At 48.6% G+C, this 16,132-nt stretch overlaps 1 protein-coding gene across 6 annotated transcripts in view; it reads right to left on the bottom strand.

Annotated features, from left to right (window-relative positions):
- Positions 1 to 16,132, bottom strand: part of BAG1 (BAG cochaperone 1) — a 253,268-nt gene that overhangs the window by 62,753 nt on the left and 174,383 nt on the right. The gene's annotated exons all lie outside the window — the stretch shown is intronic.

The raw sequence follows: 16,132 nt of genomic DNA, 5'->3' as shown, positions 1-16,132 counted from the left end.
TCAGACTGTGTATATAAGGTGTATATGAAACATAAATGAATTGTGTGAATGTAGACACACTTTGTTTAATGCACAAAGTTATAAAAAATATTGGCTAAAATTACCTTCAGGCTGTGTGTATAAGGTGCATATAAAACATAAATGCATTCTGTGCTTAAATTTAGGTCCCATTGCCATGATATCTCATTATGGTATGCAATTATTCCAAAATACGGAAAAATCCGATATCCAAAATACCTCTGGTCCCAAGCATTTTGGATAAGGGATACTCAACCTGTATATGTTATATATGTGTGTTTCATTTTGTTAATTTTAATAGACCAAATATAAAAGTGGTTACTTATATCTGAAGTTTTACTGAGTCAATTACTACACATGACAGACTGCACACTGTGGTTTTATAAAGTGTCTTTTGGCGCAGAGTAATCCCTTTTCCTGTTTATTTGTTTTAATCACAAGCAACCTAGCAAATTGCTTCTACTCAGCTGCCAATCTACATTTTTTATTTAAGTTGATTTTGATTTCTATTTTTTATAATTAGCGCCGGATATTAACAGGTCTGTGACATTTGTCTAGATCTGTTGTCCACTAATCAATCTGGCACTGTGGGGGCATTTATGTATCTGGCACTGTGGAGGCATATCTGCACTGTGGGGGTATTTATGTATCTGGCACTGTGGAGGCATATCTGCACTGTGGGGGCATTTATGTATCTGGCACTGTGGAGGCATATCTGCACTGTGGGGGCATTTATGTATCTGGCACTGTGGAGGCATATCTGCACTGTGGGGGCATTTATGTATCTGACACTATGGGGGCATATCTGGCACTGTGGGGGCATATCCGGCACTGCGGGGGCATTTATGTATCTGGCACTGTGGGGGCATTCATGTATCTGGCACTGTGGGGGCATTCATGTATCTGGCACTGTGGGGGCATTCATGTATCTGGCACTGTGGGGGCATTCATGTATCTGGCACTGTGGGGGCATATCTGCACTGTGGGGGCATTTATGTATCTGGCACTGGAGGCATATCTGCACTGTGGGGGCATTTATGTATCTGACACTGGGGGCATTTATGTATCTGGCACTGGGGGCATTCATGTATCTGGCACTGGGGGCATTCATGTATCTGGCACTGGGGGCATTCATGTATCTGGCACTGGGGGGGCATTCATGTATCTGGCACTGGGGGGGCATTTATGTATCTGGCAATGGGGGGGCATTTATGTATCTGGCAATGTGTGGGCATTTATGTATCTGGCACTGTGGGGGCATTTATGTATCTGACACTGGGGGCATTTATGTATCTGGCACTGGGGGCATTCATGTATCTGGCACTGGGGGGGCATTTATGTATCTGGCACTGGGGGGGCATTTATGTATCTGGCACTGGGGGGGCATTTATGTATCTGGCACTGGGGGGGGCATTTATGTATCTGCCACTGGGGGGGCATTTATGTATCTGGCACTGGGGGGGCATTTATGTATCTGGCAATGGGGGGGCATTTATGTATCTGGCAATGGGGGGGCATTTATGTATCTGGCAATGGGGGGGGGGGGCATTTATGTATCTGGCAATGGGGGGGCATTTATGTATCTGACACTGTGGGGGCATTTATGTATCTGGCACTGTGGGGGCATTTATGTATCTGGCACTGTGGAGGTATATCTGCACTGTGGGGGAATTTAGGTATCTGGCACTGTGGGGGCATATCTGCATTGTGGGGGCATTTATGTATCTGGCACTGTGGAGGCATATCTGCACTGTGGGAGCATTTATGTATCTGGCACTGTGGAGGCATATCTGCACTGTGGAGGCATATCTGCACTGTGGGGGCATTTATGTATCTGACACTGGGGGCATTTATGTATCTGGCACTGGGGGCATTTATGTATCTGGCAATGTGTGGGCATTTATGTATCTGGCACTGTGGAGGTATATCTGCACTGTGGGGGAATTTAGGTATCTGGCACTGTGGGGGCATATCTGCATTGTGGGGGCATTTATGTATCTGGCACTGTGGAGGCATATCTGCACTGTGGGAGCATTTATGTATCTGGCACTGTGGAGGCATATCTGCACTGTGGAGGCATATCTGACACTGTGGGGGCATTTACGTATCGGACACTGTGGGGGCATTTATGTATCTGGCACTGTGGGGGCATTTATGTATCTGGCACTGTGGGGGCATATCTGCACTGTGGGGGCATTTACGTATCTGGCACTGTTGGGGCATATCTGCACTGTTTGGCCATTTATGTAGCTGGCACTGCTGGGGGGCATGTCGCGTGTAGCTGGCACTGCTGGGGAGCATGTCCCATATAGCTGGCACTGCTGGGGGGCATGTCACATGTAGCTGGCACTGCTGGGGGGCATGTCACGTGTAGCTGGCACTGCTGGGGGGCATGTCACGTGTAGCTGGCACTGCTGGGGGGCATGTCATGTGTAGCTGGCACTTCTGGGGAGAATATCATGTAGTGTTCCCACTAGGCGTCTGTGGCTAGGCAATGTGCCTCAGTGCTCTAACTGGCGCAAAGTGTCTAACGTGCTGTGCCTGGCGCAAAGTGTATAGGAGGTTCTACCTGGTGCAATGTGTATTAGCTGCACTACTGTGTGGTGTAATGCGAATTGCTACTATTTTGTGGCCACGCACCTTCCCCACGAAGCAACGCCCCTACATTTTAGCTGCACACCTTTGGCGCGCATTTTCCATGCTTTAGCATATAGATATGGGAACAACAAGCATTATAGTATGTACATCATTTAGCCCTCCTAACTTAAAAATGTGCCCTCCCTGTGATCAGCACCCTGCCCTAAAAAGTGAACACTATCATGTGTAGCTGGCACTGCTGGGGGGCATATTGTGTGTAGCTGGCACTGCTGGTGGGCATGTCATGTGTACATGGCACTGCTGGGGGGCATGTCATGTGTAGCTGGCACTGCTGGGGGGCATGTCATGTGTAGCTGGCACTGCTGCGGGGCATGACGTGTAGCTGGTACTGCTGGGGGGCATGTCATGTGTATCTGGCCCTGCTGGGGGCATGTCATGTGTAGCTGGCACTGCTGCGGGGCATGTCATGTGTACCTGGCACTGCTGGGGGGCATGTCATGTGTAGCTGGCATGGCTGCGGGGCATGTCATGTGTAGCTGGCAGTGCTGGGGGGCATATCATATCTATCTGGCACTGCACATTATGTATATCTGGCACTATACTGGAGACATTATGTGTAAGGAACACTACTGTGGCTGTTATGTGTAAGGCTGCTAATTGTGTGTGCGTAGAGGGGGTGTGAAAATATATTTATAGTTTGATGATATAAAGTTACGAGGCCACGCCCACTTTCCCATGGGGGCCACGCCCGCTTTCCCAGGAGCACATATGGGGGGGGGGGCTTTTACATTTTCTCGCTCAGAGTGCTGGAGCCGGCCCTGCCTCCACACCCCGTCAACACCTACTTATCCAATTGGAATCCAGTTCCTGTTCTGTGATCTAAAAACAGGCACCAACTTTGTTAACTGCAGGAGTAGCTTCAGGAGTTTTTATTTCGTACTTATTAATGCTGTGAGAACTCTACAGGAGGGGAGCAAGCAGGCCTGATACACCTGCCTTTGTAATCTCCGGCTCCCGAAAAAGGGATGAACCAGTCTCCTTCATTTTGGAACCAGGCATTCCAGTGTGATTGTAGCTGGCATATGTGGACCGTGTGCCAGTTCCAGGCATCAACTCAGAACGCAGCCCCATCTCTCTCACTGTGCTAGAGACTTGGCTTGTAGCGGTCCTCTTCCCCAGTGCAGCGTGAGACTGTTAGATGATGCTGGTAGAACAGACATTCTGTACCTTCATGTGCACTATAGGGCAGAGCTAGCTGCAGGTGTTGCTGTGTCTGGAGGGGATTGGTTCCTTCCTCCAGGAATGTGGGACGGATCCTCACTTGATGTGGAAAAAAAAATAAGAATTTACTCACCGGTAATTCTATTTCTCGTAGTCCGTAGTGGATGCTGGGTACTCCGTAAGGACCATGGGGAATAGACGGGCTCCGCAGGAGACTGGGCACTCTTAAAAGAAAGATTAGGTACTATATCTGGTGTGCACTGGCTCCTCCCTCTATGCCCCTCCTCCAGACCTCAGTTAGGGAAACTGTGCCCGGAAGAGCTGACATTACTAGGAAAGGATTTGGAATCCAGGGTAAGACTCATACCAGCCACACCAATCACACCGTACAACTTGTGATAACTATACCCAGTTAACAGTATGAACAATAACTGAGCCTCATTCAACGGATGGCTCATAACAATAACCCTTTAGTTAAGCAATAACTATATACATGTATTGCAGAGAGTCCGCACTTGGGACGGGCTCCCAGCATCCACTACGGACTACGAGAAATAGAATTACCGGTGAGTAAATTCTTATTTTCTCTGACGTCCTAGTGGATGCTGGGTACTCCGTAAGGACCATGGGGATTATACCAAAGCTCCCAAACGGGCGGGAAAGTGCGGATGACTCTGCAGCACCGAATGAGCAAACTCAAGGTCCTCCTCAGCCAGGGTATCAAACTTGTAGAATTTTGCAAAAGTGTTTGAACCCGACCAAGTAGCAGCTCGGCAAAGTTGTAAAGCCGAGACCCCTCGGGCAGCTGCCCAAGAAGAGCCCACCTTCCTCGTGGAATGGGCTTTTACTGATTTAGGATGCAGCAGTCCAGCCGCAGAATGTGCAAGCTGAATCGTGCTACAGATCCAGCGAGCAATAGTCTGCTTTGAAGCAGGAGCACCCAGCTTGTTGGGTGCATGCAGGATAAATAGCGAGTCAGTTTTTCTGACTCTAGCCGTCCTGGAAACATAGATTTTCAGGGCCCGGACTACGTCCAGCAACTTGGAATCCTCCAAGTCCCGAGTAGCCGCAGGCACCACAATAGGTTGGTTCAAATGAAACGCTGATACCACCTTGGGAAGAAATTGGGGACGAGTCCTCAATTCTGCCCTGTCCATATGGAAAATCAGATATGGGCTTTTACACGACAAAGCCGCCAATTCTGACACACGCCTAGCCGAAGCTAAGGCCAACAGCATGACCACCTTCCACGTGAGATATTTTAGCTCCACGGCCTTAAGTGGCTCAAACCAATGTGATTTTAGGAAATCCAACACAACGTTGAGATCCCAAGGTGCCACTGGAGGCACAAAAGGGGGCTGAATATGCAGCACTCCCTTAACAAACGTCTGAACTTCAGGCAGTGAAGCCAGTTCTTTTTGAAAGAAAATAGACAGGGGCGAAATCTGGACTTTAATGGATCCCAATTTTAGGCCCATAGTCACTCCTGACTGTAGGAAGTGCAGAAATCGACCCAGCTGAAATTCCTCTGTTGGGGCCTTCCTGGCCTCACACCAAGCAACATATTTTCGCCATATGCGGTGATAATGTTTTGCTGTCACATCCTTCCTAGCCTTTATCAGCGTAGGAATGACTTCATCTGGAATGCCCTTTTCCAGTAGGATCCGGCGTTCAACGCCATGCCGTCAAACGCAGCAGCGGTAAGTCTTGGAACAGACAGGGCCCCTGCTGTAGCAGGAACTGTCGGAGCAGCAGAGGCCATGGGTCCTCTGAGATCATTTCTTGTAGTTCTGGGTACCAAGTTCTTCTTGGCCAGTCCGGAACGATGAGTATAGTTCTTACTCCTCTCTTTCTTATTATCCTCAGTACCTTGGGTATGAGAGGAAGAGGAGGGAACACATAAACAGACTGGTACACCCACTGTGTCACTAGAGCGTCCACAGCTATCGCCTGAGGGTCCCTTGACCTAGCGCAATATCTTTTTAGCTTTTTGTTGAGGCGGGACGCCATCATGTCCACCTGTGGCCTTTCCCAATGATTTACAATCAGCTGGAAGACTTCTGGATGCTGACAGTGCTAGCACGTGATTCTCCGCCCATCGAAGAATCCTTGTGGCTTCTGCCATTGCCATCCTGCTTCTTGTGCCGCCCTGTCGGTTTACATGGGCGACCGCCGTGATGTTGTCTGACTGAATCAGCACCGGTTGGTTTTGAAGCAGGGGTTCTGCTTGACTCAGGGCATTGTAAATGGCCCTTAGTTCCAGAATATTTATGTGTAGTGAAGTCTCCTGACTCTACCACTGTCCTTGGAAGTTTCTTCCCTGAGTGACTGCCCCCCAACCTCGGAGGCTTGCATCCGTGGTCACCAGGACCCAGTCCTGTATGCCGAATCTGCGGCCCTCGAGAAGATGAGAACTCTGCAGCCACCACAGCAGAGACACCCTGGCCCTCGGGGACAGGGTGATCAACCGATGCATCTGAAGATGCGATCCGGACCACTTGTCTAACAGATCCCACTGAAAGATCCTTGCATGGAACCTGCCGAAGGGAATTGCTTCGTAAGAAGCTACCATCTTTCCCAGGACTCGCGTGCAGTGATGCACCGACACCTGTTTTGGTTTCAGGAGGTCCCTGACCAGAGATGATAATTCCTGGGCCTTCTCCTCCGGGAGAAACACCTTCTTCTGTTCTGTGTCTAGAATCATGCCCAAGAACAGCAGACGCGTCGTAGGAATCAGCTGCGACTTTGGGATATTCAGAATCCAGCCGTGCTGTTGTAGCACTTCCCGAGATAGCGCTACGCTGATTAGCAACTGCTCCTTAGACCTCGCCTTTATAAGGAGATTGTCCAAGTATGGGATAATTATAACTCCCTTCTTTCGAAGGAGTATCATCATTTCGGCCATTACCTTGGTAAATACCCTCGGTGCCGTGGACAGACCAAACGGCAACGTCTGGAATTGGTAATGACAGTCCTGTACCACAAACCTGAGGTACTCCTGGTGAGGTGGGTAAATGGGGACATGTAGGTAAGCATCCTTGATGTCCAGCGACACCATAAAATCCCCCTCTTCCAGGTTTGCAATAACCGCCCTGAGCGATTCCATTTTGAACTTGAACTTCCTTACATAAGTGTTCAAGGATTTCAAATTTAGAATGGGTCTCACCGAACCGTCTGGTTTCGGTACCACAAACATTGTGGAATAGTAACCCCGTCCATGTTGAAGGAGGGGAACTTTGATTATCACCTGCTGAAGGTACAGCTTGTGAATTGCCGCCAGTACTACCTCCCTTTCTCTGGGAGCAGCTGGCAAGGCTGATTTGAGGTAACGGCGAGGGGGAGTCGCCTCGAACTCCAGCTTGTATCCCTGAGATACCACTTGTAGAACCCAGAGATCCACCTGTCAGCTAACCCACTGGTCGCTGAAGTTCCGGAGACGCGCCCCCACCGCACCTGGCTCCACCTGAGGAGCCCCAGCGTCATGCGGTGGACTTAGTGGAAGCAGGGGAGGATTTTTGTTCCTGGGAACTGGCTGTCTGGTGCAGCTTTTTCCCTCTCCCCTTGCCTCTGGGCAGAAAGGATGCGCCTCTGACCCGCTTGCCTTTCTGAGGCCGAAAGGACTGTACCTGATAATACGGTGCTTTCTTCGGCTGTGAGGGAACCTGAGGTAAAAAAGTCGACTTCCCAGCTGTTGCTGTGGATACGAGGTCTGAGAGACCATCCCCAAACAATTCCTCACCCTTATAAGGCAAAACCTCCATGTGCCTTTTAGAATCAGCATCACCTGTCCATAATACTCTCCTGGCAGAAATGGACATTGCATTAATTCTAGATGCCAGCCGGCAAATGTCCCTCTGTGCATCCCTCATATATAAGACGACGTCTTTTATATGCTCTATGGTTAGCAAAATAGTATCCCTGTCGAGGGAATCAATGTTATCTGACAGGGTATCAGACCAAGCTGCTGCAGCACTACACATCCATGCTGAAGCAATTGCAGGTCTCAGTATAGTACCTGAGTGTGTATATACAGACTTCAGGATAGCCTCCTGCTTTCTATCTGCAGGCTCCTTTAAGGCGGCCGTATCCTGAGACGGCAGTGCCACCTTTTTTGATAAGCGTGTGAGCGCTTTGTCCACCCTAGGGGATGTTTCCCAACGTAACCTGTCCGTTGGCGGGAAAGGGTACGCCATCAGTACCCTTTTAGAAATCACTAATTTCTTATCTGGGGAACACCACGCTTCTTCACACAATTCATTTAACTCATCAGATGGGGGAAAAGTCACTGGCTGCTTTTTCTCCCCAAACATAATACCCTTTTTAGTGGTAACCGGGTTAATGTCAGAAATGTGCAACACATTTTTCATTGCCGTAATCATGCATCGGATGGCCCTTGTGGACTGTACATTTGTCTCATCCTCGTCTACACTGGATTCAGACTCCGTGTCGACATCTGTGTCTGCCATCTGAGGTAGCGGGCGTTTTTGAGCTCCTGATGGCCTCTGAGACGCCTGGGCAGGCACGGGCTGAGAAGCCGGCTGTCCCAAAGCTGTTACGTCATCAATGCAGAGTCATTTCAGCAATATAAGGAATGTAACAAAAATTGCAAAAAGGAAATAAGAGCGGCTAAAGTAGAAACTGAAAAACTAGTAGCAAAGGAAAGCAAAGCGAATCCCAAAAAATTCTTTAAATACATTAATAGCAAGAGATTAAAAAAGGAGAGTATAGGCCCTTTGAAAGACAAGTTGGGAGTCTTAAGCAAAAATGATAATGACATAGCGGACACACTAAATGAGTTTTTTTCAACAGTATTCACTAGAGAGGACCCAATTCAGGGACTGACACAATCTCAATAATGACAATATCACACTGATAGGTACTTATTTAAGCGAGGAAGTAGTCTGTGACCGATTAAAACATTTAAAGATTAATAAATCACCAGGGCCCGATGGTATTCATCCAAGGGTTCTAATGGAGCTTCACTCTGAACTGGCAAAACCACTATCTTTGATCTTTGAGGATTCAGTTATATCAGGTATGGTTCCCAAAGACTGGCGTATAGCGGAAGTAGTGCCTATATTCAAAAAGGGAAGTAAAGCTGAACCAGGTAATTATAGACCAGTTAGTCTTACATCTATAGTGGGGAAAGTATTGGAAGGTATTCTAAGAGATAGTATTCAGAAGTTCCTTGAAACCAATAAGGTCATTAAAATGAATCAACATGGGTTTATGAAGGACAGATCCTGTCAAACCAACTTACTTGGCTTTTATGAAACAGTAAGCGCAAACCTAGATCAGGGTAAAGACGTGGATGTAATCTTTTTAGACTTTGCCAAAGCGTTCGATACTGTACCACACATGAGACTTATATACAAGCTACAAGAATCAGGGCTAGGAAGCACAATATGCACTTGGGTCAAAAACTGGTTAGATAATAGGAAGCAGCGCGTTGTGGTTAATGGATCTTTTTCAACTTGGACTGAAGTGCTAAGTGGTGTGCCGCAAGGCTCAGTATTAGGACCGCTATTGTTCAATATTTTCATTAACGACCTAACAGAAGGTCTAGAGAGCATGGTGTCAATTTTTGCAGATGATACCAAATTGTGTAAGGCTATAAATACAGAGGAGGATGCGGAGTCTCTTCAGAACGACTTAGTTAAATTAGAAGCATGGGCAGCCAAATGGAGAATGCGCTTCAACACAGACAAGTGTAAGGTAATGCACTGTGGTAACAAGAACAAAAATTTACACCTACCTACTAAATGGGGTAAAATTAGGGGATTCTGTACTGGAAAAGGACTTAGGTGTCCTCATAGATAGCAAGCTAAGAAGTAGTATCCAAAGTAGGACTGCAGCAAAGAAGGCTAATAAGATATTAGCATGCATAAAACGGGGTATTGATGCTAGGGACGAGAGTATTATACTCCCGTTATATAAATCACTAGTGAGGCCACACCTTGAATACTGTGTACAGTTCTGGGCACCGTACTACAAAAAGGATATCCTGGAGCTTGAAAAGGTACAGAGGAGGGCGACCAAACTAATTAAGGGCATGGAGACGATGGAATACAAGGAAAGGCTTGAAAGACTAGGCATGTTTACATTGGAAAAGCGGAGACTAAGAGGGGATATGATCAACATCTACAAATATATAAGGGGACAATACACAGAGCTTGCGCGGGACCTGTTTTTGGTTAGATCAACACAGAGGACTCGTGGACACTCGCTCAGGTTAGAGGAGAGGAGATTCCGCACAATACGGCGTAAAGGCTTTTTTACGGTAAGGACAATACGTGTTTGGAATTCCCTGCCCGAGGGAGTTGTAATGGCGGAATCTGTCAACACCTTTAAGAATGGGTTAGATAAATTCCTATTGGAAAAGGATATCCAGGGGTATGGTGCATAGTCATGCATTATAGTTACTATAAATAGGGATTAAATGCAATGGCTGACAGCAGCATCAGTCAGAAATTTTAGTCAAATCATCATGCATAGGACACCACAAATAGGTTGAACTCGATGGACAATTGTCTTTTTTCAACCTCAGATACTATGTTACTATGTTACTAAACCTTTTATGCAAGGAGTTGACACTGTCGGTTAATACCTTCCACATATCCATCCACTCTGGTGTCGGCCCCGCAGGGGGCGACATCACACTTATCGGCTCCTGCTCCGCCTCCACGTAAGCCTCCTCATCAAACATGTCGACACAGCCGTACCGACACACCGCACACACACAGGGAATGCTCTGACTGAGGACAGGACCCCACAAAGTCCTTTGGGGAGACAGAGAGAGAGTATGCCAGCACACACCACAGCGCTATATAACACAGGGATTTACACTAACACAGAGTGAATTTTCCCCAATAGCTGCTTATATCACCTTTTGCGCCTAAATTTATGTGCCCCCCCCTCTCTTTTTTACCCTTCTTGTAGTGTATACTGCAGGGGAGAGCCTGGGGAGCGTCCTTCCAGCGGAGCTGTGAAGAGAAAATGGAGCCGGTGTGCTGAGGGAGATAGTCCCGCCCCCTCCGCGGCGGGCTTCTCCCGCTTTTTTAATAATGTTAATGGCGGGGGATTAGGCACATATACAGTTTAGAACTGTATTATGTGCAATTTTGCCAAAAGGTATACTTATTGCAGCCCAGCCCCCCCCAGCGCCCTGCACCCACCAGTGACCGGAGCGTGTGGTGTGCTGTGGGAGCAATGGCGCACAGCTGCAGTGCTGTGCGCTACCTTATTGAAGACCAGAGTCTTCAGCCGCCAATTTTCTTCTGGTTATTCCGTCTTCTGGCTCTGCAAGGGGGGCGGCGGTGCGGCTCCGGGAACGGACGATCGAGGTCGGGCCCTGTGTTCGATCCCTCTGGAGCTAATGGTGTCCAGTAGCCTTAGAAGCACAAGCTAGCTGCAAGCAGGTAAGTTTGCTTCTCTCCCCTCAGCCCCTCGTAGCAGTGAGTCTGTTGCCAGCAGATCTCACTGAAAATAAAAAACCTAACAAATACTTTCTTTTCTAGTAAGCTCAGGAGAGCCCACTAGGTGCATCCAGCTCTGGCCGGGCACAGATTCTAACTGAGGTCTGGAGGAGGGGCATAGAGGGAGGAGCCAGTGCACACCAGATATAGTACCTAATCTTTCTTTTAAGAGTGCCCAGTCTCCTGCGGAGCCCGTCTATTCCCCATGGTCCTTACGGAGTACCCAGCATCCACTAGGACGTCAGAGAAATAAGATTTTACTCACCGGTAAGTCTATTTCTCGTAGTCCGTAGTGGATGCTGGGGACTCCGTAAGGACCATGGGGAATAGACGGGCTCCGCAGGAGACTGGGCACTCTAAAGAAAGATATAGTACTACCTGGTGTGCACTGGCTCCTCCCTCCTTCCCCTCCTCCAGACCTCAGTTAAGGAAACTGTGCCCGGAAGAGCTGACAGTACAAGGAAAGGATTTTTGGAATCCAGGGTAAGACTCATACCAGCCACACCAATCACACCGTACAACTTGTGATAACATATCCAGTTAACAGCATGAACAACAAACGAGCATCACTCAACGGATGCCACATAACAACCCTTTAGTAAGCAATAACTATATACACGTATTGCAGAAAGTACGCACTTGGGACGGGCGCCCAGCATCCACTACGGACTACGAGAAATAGATTTACCGGTGAGTAAAATCTTATTTTCTCTAACGTCCTAGTGGATGCTGGGGACTCCGCAAGTACCATGGGGATTATACCAAAGCTCTCAAACGGGCGGGAGAGTGCGGATGACTCTGCAGCACCGAATGGGCAAACACAAGGTTCTCCTCAACCAGGGTATCAAACTTATAGAACTTTGCAAAGGTGTTTGAACCCGACCAAGTAGCTGCTCGGCAAAGTTGTAATGCCGAGACCCCTCGGGCAGCCGCCAAAAAGAACCCACTTTCCTTGTGGAATGGGCTTTCACTGATTTTGGATGCGGCAAACCAGCCGCAGAATGAGCCTGCTGAATCGTGTTACAGATCCAGCGAGCAATAGTCTGCTTTAAAGCAGGAACACCCAGCTTGTTGGATGCATACAGGAAAAATAGCGAGTCAGTTTTCCTGACTCCAGCCGTCCTGGCTACATAAATCTTCAAAGCCCTGACTACATCAAGCAACTTGGAGTCCTCCAAGTCACGAGTAGCCGCAGGCACCACAATAGGTTGGTTCAAATGTAAAGATGACACCACCTTCGGCAGAAATTGCGGACGAGTCCGTAATTCTGCCCTGTCCATATGGAAAGCCAGATAGGGGCTTTTACATGACAAAACCGCCAATTCTGACACACGCCTAGCCGAAGCAAAGGCCAATAGCATGACCACTTTCCACGTGAGATACTTTAGCTCCACGGTCTTAAGTGGCTCAAGCCAGTGAGATTTCAGGAAACTCAACACCACGTTAAGATCCCAAGGTGCCACTTGTGGCACAAAAGGGGGCTGAATATGCAGCACTCCCTTAACAAACGTCTGAACCTCAGGCAGTGAAGCCAGTTCTTTTTGAAAGAAAATGGATAGGGCCGGAATCTGGACCTTTATGGACCCTAATTTTAGGCCCATAGACACTCCTGACTGTAGGAAGTGCAGGAATCGACCTAACTAGAATTCCTCTGTAGGGGCCGTCCTGGCCTCACACCAAGCAACATATTTTCGCCATATACGGTGATAATGTTTAGCTGTCACGTCCTTCCTAGCCCTTATCAGCTTAGGAATAACTTCATCCGGAATGCCTTTTTCCGCTAGGATCCGGCGTTCAACCGCCATGCCGTCAAACGCAGCCGCGGTAAGTCTTAGAACAGACAGGGCCCTTGTTGCAACAGGTCCTGTCTGAGAGGCAGAGGCCATGGGTCCTCTGTGAGCATTTCTTGCAGTTCCGGGTACCAAGTCCTTCTTGGCCAATCCGGAACATTGAGTATTGTTCTCATTGCTCTTTTTCTTACAATTCTCAGCACCTTTGGTATGAGAGGGAGAGGAGGAAACACATAGACCGACTGGAACACCCACGGTGTTACTAGTGCGTCCACAGCTATTGCCTGAGGGTCCCTTGACCTGGCGCAATACCTTTTTAGCTTTTTGTTGAGGCGGGGCGCCATCATGTCCACCTGCGGCAGTTCCCATCGATTTGCAATCTGCGTGAAGACTTCTTGATGAAGTCCCCACTCTCCCGGGTGGAGGTCGTGCCTGCTGAGGAAGTCTGCTTCCCAGTTGTCCACTCCCGATATGAACACTGCTGACAGTGCTTGTACGTGATTCTCCGCCCAACGAAGAATCCTGGTGGCTTCTGCCATTGCCACCCTGCTTCTTGTGCCGCCCTGGCGGATTACATAAGCCACTGCAGTGATGTTGACTGACTGAATCAGCACTGGTTGGTTTTCGAAGCAGAGTCTCCGCTTGACTCAGGGCGTTGTATATGGCCCTTAGTTCCAAGATATTGATGTGCAGACAAGTCTCCCGACTTGACCACAGCCCTTGGAAGTTTCTTCCCTGAGTGACTGCCCCCCATCCTCGGAGGCTTGCATCCGTGGTCACCAGGACCCAGTTCTGTATGCCGAACCTGCGGCCTTCGAGGAGGTGAGCACTTTGCAGCCACCACAGAAGAGACACCCTGGCCCTGGGGGACAGGGTGATCAGCCGATGCTTCTGAAGATGCGATCCGGACCACTTGTCCAACAGATCCCACTGAAAGGTCCTCTCATGGAACCTGCCAAAAGGAATGGCTTCGTATGATGCCACCATCTTTCCCAGGACTCGCGTGCAGTGATGCACCGACACCTGTTTCGGTTTAAGGAGGTCTCTGACGAGAGTCACAAGCTCCTGAGCCTTCTCCGCCGGGATAAACACCTTCTTCTGGTCTGTGTCCAGAACCATGCCCAGGAAGGGCAGACGCGTCGTAGGGATCAGCTGCGACTTTGGAATATTCAGGATCCACCCGTGTTGTTGCAACACTTCCTGAGAGTGTGCTAGGCCGATCAGCAACTGCTCCCTGGACCTCGCCTTTATAAGGAGATCGTCCAAGTATGGGATAATTGTAACTCCTTGCTTTCGAAGGAGTACCATCATCTCCGCCATTACCTTGGTAAATATTCTCGGTGCCGTGGACAGGCCAAACGGCAACGTCTGGAATTGGTAATGACAGTCCTGTACCATAAACCCGAGGTACTCCTGATGAGGTGGATAAATGGGGACATGCAAGTAAGCATCCTTGATGTCCAGCGACACCATAAAATCCCCCTCTTCCAGGCTTGCAATGACCGATCTGAGCGATTCCATTTTGAACTTGAATTTCTTCAGATAAACGTTCAGGGATTTTAAATTCAGAATGGGTCTGACCGAACCGTCCGGTTTCGGCACCACAAACATTGTGGAATAGTAGCCCCTTCCCTGTTGAAGAAGGAGATCCTTCACCACCACCTGCTGGAGATATAACTTGTGAATTGCCGCCAACACTACCTCCCTTTCCATGGGAAAAGCCGGCAGGGCTGATTTTAGGTAACGGTGAGGGGGAGTCACTTCGAATTCCAGCTTGTATCCCTGAGACACAATTTGTATAGCCCAAGAATCCACCCGTGAGCGAACCCACTGGTGGCTGAAATTTCGGAGACGCGCCCCCACCGCTCCTGGCTCCGCCTGTGGAGCCCCAGCGTCTGGATTTAGTGGAGGCCGGGGAGGACTTTTGTTCCTGGGAACTAGCTGCATGGTGCAGCTTCTTTCCTCTACCCCTGCCTCTGGCAAGAAAGGATGCACCTCTGACTTTCTTGCTTTTTTGTGAACGAAAGGACTGCATTTGGTAATACGGTGCTTTCTTCGGCTGTGAGGGAACATATGGCAAAAAATTGGACTTCCCAGCCGTTGCTGTGGAAACCAGGTCCGAGAGACCGTCCCCAAACAATTCCTCACCTTTGTAAGGTAAAACCTCCATGTGTTTTTTAGAGTCGGCATCACCAGTCCACTGCCGAGTCTACACGACCCTTCTGGCAGAAATCGACATTGCGTTTACTCTAGAGCCCAGTAGGCAAATATCCCTCTGGGCATCCCTCATATATAAGACAGTGTCTTTGATATGTCCCAGGGTCAGTAAAATAGTCTCCCTGTCCAGGGTATCTATCCCCTCAGACAGAGTTTCTGTCCATGCTGCTACAGCACTACACATCCAGGCCGAAGCAATTGCTGGCCTCAGTAGAGGGCCAGAATGTGCATAAACAGACTTCAGGATACCTTCCTGCTTCCTATCCGCAGGATCCTTTAGGGCGGCTGTATCCTGTGACGGGGAGAAGCAGGGCGGACAGCGAAGGATGACCCCGCCAGGCGTGCGCTCACAGTGGGGGCATGTAGGGATGGTTGGCCCCGGCAACATGACATGAGGTTGTGGGGTATAGGAGGCATGCACTATACGATTTAAGCTGCATCACAATACAATTTCAGCTGCATCACAAGTGAAGTCAGATTTCCGTTGAAGACCGCTGACAGCACAGCGTCCCTGCACCTTTCTCACACTGCCACTGTAATACATGGGGAAGAAGCGGTATTAGTGCACATAACATGCGCAGATACCACTTAACGGAGGATAATACATTTACCCATAAATTTGCCTTTGTATCATGTATTGGGCTGCTAGACTTTATATTGAATCACTTTCTCCCTTGGATATAAGATGCTATAATACTCAAAACAATAACAGGTATTACCATAGGGTCTAAATAATTTTGAGTATATATTCAGTATGTATAAAGAGTTTTAAGGAACACCATATCACATATTGGCAAATGCTTATACAAAATT

The sequence above is a fragment of the Pseudophryne corroboree genome, chromosome 5, assembly GCF_028390025.1.
Source record: "Pseudophryne corroboree isolate aPseCor3 chromosome 5, aPseCor3.hap2, whole genome shotgun sequence".
In the NCBI taxonomy this organism is placed as follows: Eukaryota; Metazoa; Chordata; class Amphibia; order Anura; family Myobatrachidae; genus Pseudophryne; species Pseudophryne corroboree.
This window is presented reverse-complemented; position numbering and strand designations above follow the sequence as displayed.